This window comes from Terrapene carolina, unplaced genomic scaffold (assembly GCF_002925995.2).
Source record: "Terrapene carolina triunguis isolate 2854851 unplaced genomic scaffold, T_m_triunguis-2.0 Scaffold85, whole genome shotgun sequence".
Lineage (NCBI taxonomy): Eukaryota > Metazoa > Chordata > Testudines > Emydidae > Terrapene > Terrapene triunguis.
The window spans coordinates 46,705,987-46,720,922 of record NW_020664436.1 but is presented as its reverse complement, the minus strand read 5'-3'; positions in this window follow the sequence as shown (position 1 = coordinate 46,720,922).

Sequence of the window (14,936 nt, the reverse complement as noted above, 5' to 3'; positions counted from 1 at the left end):
TTCTTAGAATTTCCAGTCAGGAAAAAAACACCCTGTTTCAGGGCAAAAAGAAAGGGTGAAATGTTGAAATTTTCCAAAGGAAATCAATTCTAATTTCTGCTCAGCTCTACTATTTATTTGCTCTACGTAGCTAGCTTTGGGCATTAGCGAAGAGATGAACTACAATTGGCATGCTTGCCCTATTTAGCTTGCACCAGAAATTGAGCCCCAACTGCTTGAATCATTCCTGCCCTAAAATCTCCCACTAAAGTAATGTAGAAGAAAGACAAATATTTTAAAAGTTAGGTTAGTCACACAGGAAAGTCAAGGTTTAGGGCAGGCTTGATGGACTTTTCCTAGTCAATTTACCCTTCCCTTGTTTACTAAAGCTTAGGACCAAGAAGGAAAGTTCAGATCCGGATCCAGAGTTCTTTGTTGTTTGGAGGTGTCTGGTTCAATTGCATCTCCGTAATTCATGTTTTCATTTGAAAGGCATATTCAGCAAGTCTCAGATGACACCTTGTAATGCTGTTTCTCTGAAGTTACAGTTCCTACTTAGGTCTACACTACAGAGTTAGGTCAGTTGTAAGCTAACTTGCATCACCCTACCCGTGCATGTGTCTGCATTTAAATTTGTCTCCCACTGATATATGTGTCCCATTACAGTGATATAGTAACACCCCACCCCGAGCGGCATTGAACCATGGTCAATGCACTGAAGTCTACACAGCACAAGTCTAGACACTGTATTACTTATGTCGACCCTAATAGTTCTTCAACCGCTGTCCCACAATGACTGACACTGACTGCTGTGGTCACAATTGTGAACTTCACGGGACCAGAAGGCCTCACTCCCCTTTAAAACTCTCAATTTTTGAAATGCATTTTCCTAATTATCCATTTGGGGAGCACACCTAGTAGCTCTCCACTCTTGTGTCCAACTGACCATGCTGACTACATGCTCCAGACACACTCCAGCTTGGAGTAGACAGGAGATATTGGATCTCCAGTGCCTGTGGAAAGAAGAGGTTGTATAAGCACAGCTATGGACCAGCTGTAGAAATGTGGACATCTATAAGCAGATTGCACAGGGGATGCAGGAGAATGGTACAACAGCTGCAGTGCCGCTTGAAAGTGAAGGAGCTGCATCAGGTGAAGGAGCTGCATCAAGTGAAGGAGCTGCATCAGCTGTACCAGAAGGCCAGGGAGGCCCCGGTGCTGACCTGCAGACCTGCCACTTTTACAAAGAGCTGAATTCCATACTTGGCGGAGACCCCACTACCACCCCACAGACCAACCTGGATACTTCCAAGGAGCCTGAGTAATAGTACCCTCACATGAACAGCCAGGAGGAGGAGGAGGATGGGGAGGACATATGACTGGGGCATCCAGCTGTGCTAATCCCCCTGATCTGCACACTCTCAGACTTTCTGAACCTGGACATAAATCCAATTCTTGCAAGTGACCAGTATCTTTATAATGGGTTGTATTGGAACCCTGAAGCTGAAGATCATTGAACTCTAGGTTTTCGGATAGCTGATTCAGATCTGGAGCTGCATCTTGAGGTTGCAGCCTCTCTCTACTATCAATAAACTTTAACACACTGAGCTTGATTCCCAACTGTGGTACTCCAATTTTACACCACTGTTATTCTCTTCATTAAAATCAATGGAGAATAAACTGGAGTACGCACTGGAATAAAAACAGAGTCACACAGTGGTGATTCAGGCCCAGTAAGAACAGAGAGCTAGATCCTCCTCTTGTATAACTTGCCAATTTACAGCAGCTGAGGATCTGGCCCTTCATATATTCCCAGTGGAAGATGGTAGCATGAGAATTTTTGCCTGAGGAAAGAGTGCAGGATTTTACCCTCAAAGTCCAGTGCACTCCACATGGTGTTCCTGATATGAAAAAAAAATGGGATGTATAATATAACTTTAATGACTGTGGGCCTGATTCTCTTCTGCCTTTGACCTTGTGAAGACTTTTACACCTGTTTAAAGTGGGTGTAAATGCTCCACCATTCTGATTTGGTAGAATATTATACACTCCTGTCTGCACATGTAAGAGGTGGCAAGGCAGTGGAGCACCTGGCTGCCTGCTTTTATTAAGTGTCTTTTTATAATGCTTTGACATCCATAAAGAGAGAGAATCCAGTGCAGAACATTTCATCAAAACCATCAGAACTACAGCTACATATGAGCTGGTAGGAATTGTCTAACAACAGAGAGCATACTATCCTGTCAAGAATTAGTATTTGATATAATATGTAGGTCCCAGGGCACCTCAATTAATTATAATTTACAGAAATGATCTGGCAAAATGTCTTTGCAATCAAAACAAATCAAGCTTAATATTAACAAACTCTAGTAGCTGTACAATCTTTCACTTAGCCTATTAAATACCAAATCACCACATGAGGCCCATTTTTAATGAGATCACTTACAAAGTAAAGGACTCAGTATAAGCATCTGAATCAAGGCTACAATGCATCACTTTTGGGATATGTATAAGTTCTCTCACAATTACACTATAATGTGGGATATAGATATGCAATCTGAAGTACAAAGAAAGGAGAGTAGACACTTTAGATTCCTTAAATGTTTTTTATTACTTTTTTGTTTGTACTGCACAGGAAAAGATGTTGCCACTAACAAAAATTCATTGCAAATGAGAACGGGTCTCTTCAAGGATTTGTGGGCATTATACAGTAATGTGGGTATAATAATTTCTGTTGTTACAAGGACTTGTGAAACATACAGGGAAAAGCCCCATAGATTAAATGAAGGGAAAAAAAGTAGTTTAAATGGTGTATCTGAGGCAACGAATACTTAGACTTTGAGCTAGATCTTCAAGCATGGCCAAAAAACAAGAAAGCACAATAGGGGTGATTTGCAAAAGAGGCTTAATGTTCTCCCTTGTATTGGACAGCTAAGTGCAAGGTTATTTCCTTTGTACTGTATTAGAAGAGCTTGAGGCTGATCTAGTTTGCCATAGGTGCAGGGACAACACGATGCTTAAAACACAGCTGAGGGCCACCTGGAGATCCTGGACACATCCATCTCTCTAGCCATGCCCCTTTCCCCTGGATTCTCCAGCCTCAAGGAATGTGTGTTGTGAAGACTCTATAGTACTTTAAATACCGCAGGTTAAAAAAAAAGGCTTTTTTTAAGCAAACATTTTTGCAGATTTTGTTTTGGTTTTCTGTTTGTTATGTTGTGGCGGCATGTTTTCATTACAGAATAGAAACCAACAATATTTTGGTTGTGGTTGAAAAACTGGGAAATGTGCATGAAAAATTTTCAGATCCCCCTTTACTTCCGCCCTATTTCTTTCTAATATTTCCCTGAAAATACTTACTATTGTCTGACCAGCTCTACTGTGGGATCATCTTTCCACTGTTCTTACACATAAGAACCTTTAAGAATGAGAATCATAATGTCATAAAATTTCATTACCTAGGAAATTTTCACTGATTTCTCAGATTCTTTCTTTGATAAATGCCATTTCAGAACATCTAATTTACCCATGTTTGCCCTTTCTCAGGCATGTTAATCATTCATTTTACTGCCTACTTTGTGTTGAACAGAATGAAATTCAAACCCAGCACTGTAGATGACCTCCTGATCCACAGTCATTTTACCTGAGCCCATGAAAATGTGGGATGAGGTTAGGATGCAGCATATATTCCTATTACACATTTTCTAGGACTGTACCGCAATAGAGCAATATATGCTACCTTTTTCTTTGGATGCTAACATCAGTGGTTTTTCCCGGATGTGTTTCAGGTAGAATTTGCCCTTTCTGAATAAAATGCCCAAACACGATGCATATGCCGCTGCTCTACAGTCGCCATCAAAAAGAGGAAATTAAAATGCACTAATGAATTTAATGTAATGTAGTCTTCCCATGCCAAGCTCCCTTCTCAAATATATACAGAGTACCCCCTATTGTCATCATTAGAGATTGTGTACATGGCTCAGAGGGTATCTCTTCACTGCAGAGTTAACCCAGGTGATCAGCTGCCAGATTTGCCTAGCCCGAACTTTAATGTGTGCTCAACAAAGCCCATACCGAGTTGCTGCATCCACATTGGTACTGTACTCACTCGTGTGTAGGACATCTGAGGATATATCCTATGGTTCTCATCACTGCACTAAGACTGCAGAATTTGATATTTGCCTTCTTCCAACTAATCTAATTTGGTGCAACTGTGACAATCTCCTGAACAAACCTTATGGAATTAAGATAAACTTAATTCGGTAAAATTAAACCAGATTGAATCAGGGTTAATACCTTTGGGATCCATTGTATTAAAAATGCAATTGTGTATGTGTTATTGTGGGATTGTGTGCATTTCCATGGGAAGGGTAACTATGAGAATAGCAGGGGCAAAATCACTCATGCTGTAACATCTCCAGAGAAGCCACCTCCCTGGAAGGGTGTGTATATAACAAGTTCAAATTGGATTCTCCAGGGACCAACAGACAAAGAACGGGTCTTTGAATAAATAGCCCGGTTTTAAGCTGTCTCAGGTCCTTCTTCCTGATCCAGCAAACAGACAGGACAGCTGGTCCATGAAGGACCCCAAACCTTAGGGTAGGTTTGAAAGGACTGGGCCCACTGAGTTCTCATAAAACTGGATGCTTTTTCTGAGCTGAAGCTGGGATGAACTGGTAACCATAAGGAATCCCCTGGGGTGGAGTGTTGAAGGACTGCTCCTACCAGAATCCATTTAGGATGAAGTCAGGTGAGCTTATTAGCATGTTTATTTTGCTGTTCTTAATATATTTTCTTGAAATGCTTTTTATCTTAAGAATTAAGTTGGCTTCCATAGGAAGTGCTGTGTGGTACCTTGTAACTATAGCAATGACACCAGTTAACCATCTCTGAAGAGCAACCAAACAGGTGCTGGGAATAACACAGTGAAGGCAGGGAACTATGCACCCTGGAAATATCCCAGTCAGTGGGGAGAGAGAGACCCAGATCTCCACCCAGAAAGGCAACAGCTGGGGAGCTGGTGTTAGCAGTAGGACTGATAACAATATAAATTGCATAAGTGCCAACAGCAGTAAAAGCAATTACCATACTAGGAAAAACAGCCAAAGAAAAATTGGCTGGTTGAGTTTATGCAGCTTAACTCTGAAGACCAGATGAAATCACAGCTAGTACATTTGCTCTATTCTAATGACCAGTCAAGGAGTGATGGTCCAGGTTCACAGAGGACCTCCAGCCTGTTGGCAGAGAGTCCAGCAGATGGAGACCCTTGAAGCCAGTGCCTTGGAGGGAAGCAGGGAAGAGGCTAACAGAGGCAGCAGCTATGTGCCATCCAGACCAAGCACACCACTGCAACAGGAGTGGTGGACAGCTGAACAGCTGGAGCAGGAGAAACTGCAGCTGAAGAGGGATTGAGCATGTCTGCAAATCTAGCAGCTTGCAGACCAGAAACAAGAGAGAGCAGACTGGGAAAGACTCTGTTAGTATGAGAGAGAAGAGAAGGAGAACCAGCTCCAGGACAAGAAGTGGCAGCATCAATTCGAGCTGGAGAAACTGCACCAACAGACCCCTAAACCAGTAGGTGGAACCAGCATCCAGGTACTTGTCCTGGTGTTTGGTGTAGACCAGTGGTTCTCAAAGCTGGATCGCAGCTTGTTCAGGGAAAGCCCCTGGCGGGCCAGGCCGGTTTGTTTACCTGCCTCGTCTGCCACTGGTGTAGACTCCAAATTACTTTCTTGGTTTATGGAGGGAGAAGACATGGATGTATTCCTACATGCGATGGTCTAGATAATACTTAGTCCTGCCTTGAGTGCAGGGGACTGGACTAGATGACCTCTCTAGGTCCCTTCCAGTTCTATGATTTCTATGATTTATTTTTCTGCCAAGAGGATTACTGAGTCCAGAATGGCCACCATTACCACCTCAGAATCACAGGTCTGCTCCTTCCTGTGGGCCATGTAGGCTGTATGGACTTCCCTTGACAAACAGGATACTACCTTGTGTGGCAGGCTGAGCAGGAACTCCTTTGTAGGGTGCAGCATATACTGCTTGGTTCATCACCTTGCTAATACTAGAATGTCTGCTACACTACACAATATGAACTATAAAAATATATGGAGTGTTCTGATTGTTCAGATATTGCAGTCTATCACAGCTTAATCCTTTCTCCCTCTAATTCTACACATTTACTAAACTTCCCATTTAAAGTTCTTTATCTTTCACATTTATTGTGCATGCATAACTTATTGTTTCATACAGAAGATTAAAATGAAGATTAAAAAACCTATATTCTCATGCACTTGGAAATAAATGGGTTATGAAAAATAATCTATTGCATAATACTAAAACCACAGTAGTACCATTCCTTGTCATTTCTGAAGGGTTACAATGGTATATACACCATCACATGAGTTATTTCCAAAGCTTGCTGTTAGTCATCATGGATCCTTCTGTGAAATGAAACACTAGCAATTTGTCACTTTATCTAAAATTACATAGACAATCTAATATGACTAGAAGGCACAGTAACAGAAAGCCCTGCTGGAACATTTGCACATGTTGTGAAGAATCTAATATGTTTCTCTAGAGTATGAGTGAGTTGTAAATCTTTCTCGTGGTTAACATCTTAAAAACCTAAAAATTCTTAACTACAGTAAACTTAAAGTATGCAGCTCTGGTAAGAGTTTCTATGCCATTGTAATATTGTTATTTTATTTATTTTGATAAGGGCAGATACTGTCATGGCCAAAGGAGTTTATAGTCTGAATAGACAGAATCAATTCTTTTTAAGTTTTTAAGAATGTGGGCATTACCATGGTGCCTAAATGTGAATCTTTCTGGGTATTTCTACACTACAGCTAGGGGTGAACCTCCTATTCCAGGTAGAAATATTCACACTAGGTCTGATCAAGCTAGCAAACTAAAAGTAGGCGTGTAGACAGGGCTGGCCTTACCATGAGGCAAACTGAGGCAGCCGTCTCAGGTGCCAGACTGTGGGGGGGGGGGGGCCACTAGGACCCAAAGTGTAGAAAATTGTGCCTGCTGCTGGTGCATATGTATTCTCTCTGCTCTAGATGCACAGAGATGGTGGAGTGCTGTGCTGGAGGAAGGAGGGCACAAGAGACATAACAGGCAGGCAGGAGAAAAGGTGAGAGGGAATAACAGAAAGCAGCAGGAGCTGCAGGGAGAGAGGAGGAGGAGTCTCTTATGTACCTCTCTAGCACCCCCAGGAGCCTGGACTGATTAACACCAGCTTCTCAGGGAGCTTCTTGTTTCCTGCTGCTTCCCTGAACCCACTTGAAGAGAACAGGCAGTCAACTGAAGTAGTAGGAACCAGTTAGGCTCTTAAGACGCTGATATCTTCCCTCCCTCAGGCTCTGCTACCAGCCTGCTTATTTGTCCCCTTCAACTGAGTGTTGAGAGCCACTATAGGTGGCACAGAACAGCAGTCATGAGTGAAGGAAGAAAACGCCTCTTTGGGGCAGTATTCAGAAAAAGAAAGAACACAAAGGAAGCTTTTCTATCTAAGCAGGAAGGAGCTCTCCTGAGATACATAGACACAAATGTTCACAATTAGCCTTCCAGCCCCAGTGAGGATGTGAGTGGTGAGGAGATGCCTGATCTTCCAGTTAGTCAGAGTGCAGGTGACCTGGCAGCTACTGCAGCATCCATATCTCCATCTCAAATGGATGTAACCATGCACATTCCTGAAGAAAAGTGTAGATCAGAGAAGAGTGTGGTGGAGGTGCAAGAAATAGCTGCTGTTGAGTTTAGTTCCTTAAGTCTAGATGATCCAGGACTGTGGACCCACTTGAGCAGTAGCCTGAGGGACTTCCTTGTACTACATGGGCCACAGCAAGTGAAAAACTTCATGTTCCCCAAAGACAATGAAAATAGAAGTTTCCATCCAACATATTACTGGCGTGAAATCCCCAATGGTGACAAATTGGAGAGGTCATGGCTTATGTACTCAAAAACTCAGAATGCTGCATACTGTTTTTGTTGCAAACTCTTCCAGTCTAATGTTCCAGCCACATTGGGTTCTACAGGAACAAAGGACTGGAAAAATCTGGCTAAAAATCTGGCATGCCATGAGAAGGCAGCAAATCACCAGAGAGCATTCCATACGTGGAAAGAGCTTGAGATGAGACTAAGGTTAAAGGCCACCATAGATGATCAGCATCAAGAGAAGATTGCATCAGAGTCTTTTTACTGACAAAATGTTCTGAAAAGGCTCGTCATTGTGAGAATGCTTGCTACCCAAAACCTAGCACTGCGTGGCACTTCAGATCAGCTGTATGTGCCAAACAATGGAAACTTACTTAAAATTGTGGAGCTGATGGCTGAGTTTGATGCTGTACTCCAGGAGCATCTAAGAAGAGTCACCACCCAAGAAATGTACACACACCACTACCTTGGAAAAACAATTCAAAATGAAATCATACAGCTACTGGCAACAAAAGTCAAACAGAAGATTGTGGCAGATCTGAAGACAGCAAGATATTACTCTGGCCTGGTCTACACTAGGACTTTAATTCGGATTTAGCTGCCTTAATCCGAATTAACCCTTCACCCGTCCACACTACAGAGCCAGTTAATTCGAATTAAAGGGCCCTTTAAATCGATTTCTGTACTCCACCTCGACAAACGGAGTAGAGCCTAAATCGATTTTGTTAATTCGAATTAGGGTTAGTGTGGACGCACACCACCGAATTACTGTGTTTAAGTTAATGGGGTAGTGTGGCCGCACACCACCGAATTAATGTGGTTTAAAACCGAATTAAGGTGCTTAGTGTGGCCGCGCACAATCGAATTTATACAACCTGTTTCCCAAATTCGAATTATCTAAATTCGGATTAATCCTGTAGTGTAGACATACCCTCTGTTATTCTGGACTGCACACTTGACATCAACCATATGGAACAAATGACTTTAATGATGCATTTTGTAACAACAACAGAACCTAGTGAAAATGTCCCTGCAATGGTGACTGTCAGAGAGCATTTTCTAGAATTTATTGACATTGATGATACTACAGGAGCTGGTATGATAAATGTGCTTCTTAAAAGGCTGGAAGATATGGGAATTGCGATAGCTGACATGAGAGGTCAGGGCTATGATAATGGTGCCAACATGAGAGGAAAGAACAGAGGAGTGCAGACATGGATCTGAGAGTTAAACCCTCAAACTTTTTTTGTCCCATGCAGTTCTCATTCATTCAACTTGGTGGTCAGTGATGCAGTATCAGCTTCTAGTGAGGCTGATGAATTTTTTAATGTAATTCAAACCATCTATGTATTTTTCTCTGCATCAACTCATTGATGGCAAATTTTGAAGCAACATCTGGGAACATCCTCTCTGACACTGAAACCACTGAGTGCCACACAATGGGAAAGTCGAGTGGAGGCGATAAAGCCTATCAAACACCAAACTGAGAAGATCGATGATGCCATAGTTGCCATTATGGAGGATAATGCTATGACAGGAACTGTTCGTGGGAGAACAGTGGCAGAGGGAAATGGAATCAGCAGAAACATACATAACTTCAAATTTGTCTGTGGCTTAGTGTTGTGGCATGACATACTGTTTGAAATAAATGTTGTAAGCAAGAGACTCCGAAGTATTGTCCTTGATATATCTGGAGCAATGGAACAACTGGACAAAGCAAAGTCATACCTACAGTCTTACTGGTCAGATGAGGGGTTTCAAAACGTTGTGAAGAGTGCACAGAAGTTGGCAGAGGAACTTCACACTGAAGCTATTTTCCCACCCATTCAAGAATACAAGAGTCACCGAAGAAGACATTTTGATCACGAGGCACAGGATAATCCCATAAGAGACCCCAAACAACAATTCAAAGTTGATTTTTTTAACCAGGTGCTAGATTGTGCAATACAGTCAGGTGAACGTTTCATGCAGCTCAAGGAACACAGCAGTATATTTGGGATGTTGTATGATATTCCAAAACTCCTCACTGTACCTGGAGAAGACCTACACCAGCAATTCAGGGCACTAGAGACAGTGTTGACACATGATGACATGCGCGATATTGATGCTAGTGATTTAGGTGATGAACTGAAAGCCCTTTCAAGATACATTTCAGCAGGATTAACTCCAAAGGCTGTTCTGGAATATATGTGCACAAATAAGATGACCGCCCTCTTTCCAAATGCTTGTTGCTCTGCAGATACTTCTAACACTTTCTGTAACAGTTACCAGTGGAGAACGCAGCTTCTCCAAGCTGAAGTTAATAAAAACACATCTATGCTCCACAATGACACAGGAGAGGCTGGTTGGCCTTGCAACCATATCAATAGAGCATGAGCTGGCCCAGACTGTGGACCTTCAGCAGGAAGCAGTTCAAATCTTTTCAACCAAGAAGGCACCGAAAGCACCACTTTGATTATTCAAACAGATAAAAATGCCAGTGTTTACTATGCAGACAAGAAAAGTTACATTTGCTATTCAGGCGTTTGAAAGTTAAGTGTTACTTAAAATTTTTGAACAAGGCATTTTAATTTGTTAGTTCTCCTTTATTGGGATAAGTAGCAGAGCAGTGCCATGAGAGGAGTAGAACAGGAAGAATGCAGAATTGAGACCTTTCAAAGTTTTGGCCCAAGCGAGGGGGCATGGAGGCGTCATTTGAGCTCTCCGCCTCAGGTGCCAAAATGTTGTGGGCCGGCCCTGAGTGTAGATGGTGCTGCATAGGTAGAGGCTCAGGCTCGCCACACAAGCTCAGATTCAAGGGGTTGGGTGTGTTTAGACTCTAACAGATAGTCTGGGCCACCATATGTGCCACAACATCCACACGGCTAGTTTTAGCATGTTAGCTTGAGCTGAGCTAGTGTGAGACTGTCTACACTGCATGTCCTAGGTACAATGTATACATACCCTAGGAGGACAAAAATGTACTAGGAGACCACGTGCTAGGTCAGAGGTGCTTTGTTGTTGGGGCAACAAATCTCTGCGAGGGAATGTGGGGAGCATTTCAGTGAGAAGGAAATACGAGAGAAATAGGCCTAGCCAATTTGAGCATTATATTTGGTTATGTGTACTGTAACATGTAGGAATAGACTAGTATCCCTTTACATAGTTTGAGTTCTATAGTGGCGCTTACTGTATTCTGTGTTGTAGAAGCTACCTGAACCCAGTCAGAGCAGCAGTATGCACGTAGCTAGGCCTCTCATGTTTCTGTATATTTAGTAAACACAGTTATTTGGGAACCAGCTGTGCCTGTGATTTCTTCATATTGATTTTGTTAGGTAAAGAGCAAAAGACTCCCCAAAGATGGACCCCAGATTTAAAAAATCTAGGCTCTTTGCATATCAAGGGGGAGAGAAAAGACTCTGTCCGTTTAGCAAACTCTATAATCAGTTTTTTCTTGCCATATGCCCATCCAGTAACTTCATGTTCATGTATGTGTACGATCCCATTTGTGAATATCTGGCTCATATAATGGTAATAACAGTGTCTGATCCTGAAGTCAAAGGGAGTTTTAATACTGACTTCACTAAACGCAGGATTGGGCCCTTGAGTCCTGAGTGTAAGATCTAGGGGATTTGGGGGACATGCTGGGTATTTTCCATCCAATATACAGAAATACATATATCTTCAAGTGGCTGGACTGAATCCACTGGTTTGGTGTTATATCACCATTATCATATTCATATATGGAGCACTATCTGTGAAAGAAATGTTCCTGTCTCCAAGTCTGTCTATCTTGTCTGTAGGCCAGACTGAGGGCCAAAGTATGAGGCCATGCAAAGGTTTAAGGGGGCATAAAGCCCTTTCACTCTCTTGCACAGCCTCCCTAAATCCCAACAGCAGGCACAGGGGGCAAAGAAATGGTTGTGTGCCACAGGTGGTTGGGGTGTGGGGGAAGTGGAGCATTGGCTCTCATTCCCAAATGCATTGGCTAGAACAACTAAACAAGTCTGGGGAGGAAGTATTTTTGTATTGGTGAGGGCAGTGGCAGATTAGCGCATGGGCCAATGGGGCCCCTGCCCAAGGGCCCCAGGCTATTATAACCCCCAAGGAGATTACCTAGATTCCTGGGGCTCTGTCTGCTGGCAGCTCAGGGAGAGGCACACTGTCCCTAGTAGGGAGGGGGGGCCAAGGCAGACTCAGAGTCCACCTGGCAACCAATAGGGAGCTCAGGAAAGGGGAGACGCTGTTTTTTGAGGCAGTCTGGAGCCAGCCAGGGCAAGGACAGGACTGCTGTGTGGGGAGCAGGTGAGTCCCAGGCCTGCATGCAGGGTTCCCCCTGAGAACTGGCCTCTAGGGACCTGAAAGCAAGATCCCTCAGCTGGGCTTTTCCCTCTCCACTGAGGACTCCAAGTTTGTAGAGTTTTGCTGGGAAACTTCCCCAGCCAGTCTGAGTTAGCCCTCCAGCTCCCTAGGGGAGACCAGTCACCACATGGTCAGCTCTGCTCTGGCTGCTAGTCCAGGGCTGCTGCCTGCTGTGAGTGTGTCTGGATGGTGGGGTAGGAGACTACAGTTTGGATTTTAGTATAGTTGTGCAATCTGCACCTCGGGCCCTGCACCCCTTTGTGGTCAGGGGAAATCCTGGGACCAGAAGCAGCCTGACTCCTGCCTGAAGAGGATCCCTGCCAGCAGAGATCAGCCCCTCTGCAGTGACCGAGGAGTCCAGAGTCATCGCTGAACCTGAGGATCATTCATGGAGTTTGTGAGTGCACCATCTTTTAGTTAGTCAGGGAACTTATTTTGGGGCCCCCCTACTCCCTGAACTGTGTCCTCAAGCCAGAGAGTAAGGGTTTGGGGATTTTATAACCTGCTGTGTATTACCTGTGGATGGACTTACCACCTTCTCCCACTTGTGAGTCCTTTGGGCTGTACTGAACCCAGTCAGTTACACTGCTAAACCATTGCAGAGAAGATATTGTGGTCATAGGTCATCAAGGGCTCCAACAAAGTATGCGTACCAACAGGACACTGATCTTACATTTGCTACATCAGGTCACATGACTGGGAAAAGTCACGGGTATTATCAGCGTGGGCACCGGTGACCCTAAGAATAGTATTTTACTCTGTTATGTTATATTTGTCTCCCGTTTAATATAATTACTGTGTTGAATATATTGTATGTGTCTGTGTTATTTCTTGGGAGTCTGCAACTATCTGGCAAGTAAGTGGGGGTTACCCTGTGGTTAGAATTTTCCTCCCAAGCTGCCCTGGTGACCCTGCCAGGAAGGAGCGAGAGCGGTGGAGGCACCGCCAAATAAATTAATAGGGAAAAATAAAGAAGATACACCTTGCTGAGTGGGTGATGGGATCCAGAAGAACCCAGACCTGTCCATCAAAACCTGTAAGCAGATTGGCATTAGAGAAGGTAACCGGGTGAAGAGGGGGCGCTACAGGGAGAACCCAGGAAAATGGGTGCCTCTGCACCCCGACCCGCCTAGCATTCAGAATCGTTTCAGAACCCTTTGGAAGTGGTGCTGAACACAGCTTTTCTGTCATGTCCAGCACTGGGTCCAGTGTGCCTGTTGCTGACACTATGAAAAATGTGTCCTTTCTGAAGTGGAAACAAGCCATAAGCATCAGTTTGAGGCTTGGATGTTAATAACTGGTATCTTTCAAACACTAACAAGTGTTTGGTCTATGTGAAGTTACCTAGTGGCTCCAATCCAGTTCTAAGTGGACAAAGCACTGCAGCTGCTTGACTGAAGTCTATAGTTTTGGAGGGCCATGTTCTGAGCCTAGTGGCCTGCTAGGCAAGGCTGAGGGCTTCTTAATGAGGCTTTGATCATTAATCCCTTTAACACCCATTAACCTTTAACCAGGGGGTGGGGTACCTGGGAGCAACTCAGGGAGAACGGGAGTTTAAAAAGCCAGTTTCTAAGTAACCAGAGGAGGTAGTGAACAGGACCAGCTAACAGGAGTTTTTTTGAGGGAGTTCTCCAGGTGAAGGAGGAACAACTACATGACCTTTGGGGTGAGTTCGTTGTCTGCTAGTTTGTTTGTTTTTTGTTTTCTTGCTGCTTGACTCAAATATATTGTGTGGTCTGTTTGTCTGGGGCGGGGGGAGGCAGGGATGGGGCATGTGCTGAGCTTAGCATCACTCCATCCTTGGAACTGCTCAACTGCTTCCTGGGAACGAATTCATCTAGATTGTGTGCGGATGCCCTCTAGTGGTTAGGCATGGAACATGCACAATTACATCACATACATTACACTTCTCATTCCTGCAGGATTGAGGTGCATTGGAAAGGGCAGTCTAGGAGATCAGGAGTTGGCCTTACCAATGCTGTATTTTTCTGTGTGGACAGAAGACTTCAGATTCCAGAGTTGAGCAAATAATTCAGCATAAGGACAAAAATATTGAACATTTTAAGAAACGAAAGCAGCAAGTTCTGTTTGTTATTGGTGTGGTCTTCCTTATAACTGTCTGCAGATTCACATGTGTTACCAGTTTATTCAGAAGCAGGTTTGCTAATGTCTGGAGTTTTCCAAACTATGACCATTCACCCCAAATATTATAGGTAACGCTGGGCCAGAAACTAAAGAATGAGACTAAAGAACCAGATCAGGAGATCAGGTGAGACGGTGTCCATCATGGAAGAAGGATTGACTTCTCAGCACCCCAGAATGCAGTAATTTGGGTCCTTTTACCTATTCTGTCTTGCCTGTTATACTTATCTGGCATAAATGTATGACCAGACACTATGTGACAATAAGTCTGTCTAAAATTGCATTTTTATTGATTATGTGAATTGGGTGGGCATGTGACTCAGTTTCCTCTCTACACGCCCAACAATCCCTAACGTAATTCAGATATACAACTTTTCAATTATTATTGCATTTGCATTAATAAAAGGAATATATAGAGAATGAGAATTAATCCATAAACATAAACAATTTTCTAATTATCCTAGGGCACAGATTTCACTGTGCAGTTGATTATGCCAGAAAAAGAAAAGTAATTAGACTCATGGGTATAA